We start from the raw sequence: 277 nt of genomic DNA on the forward strand, positions 1-277 counted from the left end.
AAAAATAAATAAATTTAATTTATTTTTCGCATTTGTTCTCCCTCTTACCCAAAATTCTGCGGCTAATGCAACACATATATACTATGTATACTACATATATATATACATATATATATATATATATATATATATATATATATATATATATGTATTATATATACTACATATATATATATATGTATATATATATGTATATATGTATATATATGTATGTATACATATATATATATATATATATATATATATATATATATATATATATATATATATATATATA

The 277-nt window shown here is 13.0% G+C and overlaps 1 protein-coding gene across 1 annotated transcript in view; it reads right to left on the minus strand.

The window, feature by feature from the left end:
- EMH_0011550 (CAP-Gly domain-containing protein, putative) overlaps nucleotides 1–277 on the minus strand; it is a gene marked incomplete at both ends in the record, with an annotated part of 10,510 nt that overhangs the window by 7,260 nt on the left and 2,973 nt on the right. The gene's annotated exons all lie outside the window — the stretch shown is intronic.

Source organism: Eimeria mitis, genomic scaffold (assembly GCF_000499745.2).
Source record: "Eimeria mitis Houghton genomic scaffold, Emh_scaff421, whole genome shotgun sequence".
In the NCBI taxonomy this organism is placed as follows: domain Eukaryota; phylum Apicomplexa; class Conoidasida; order Eucoccidiorida; family Eimeriidae; genus Eimeria; species Eimeria mitis.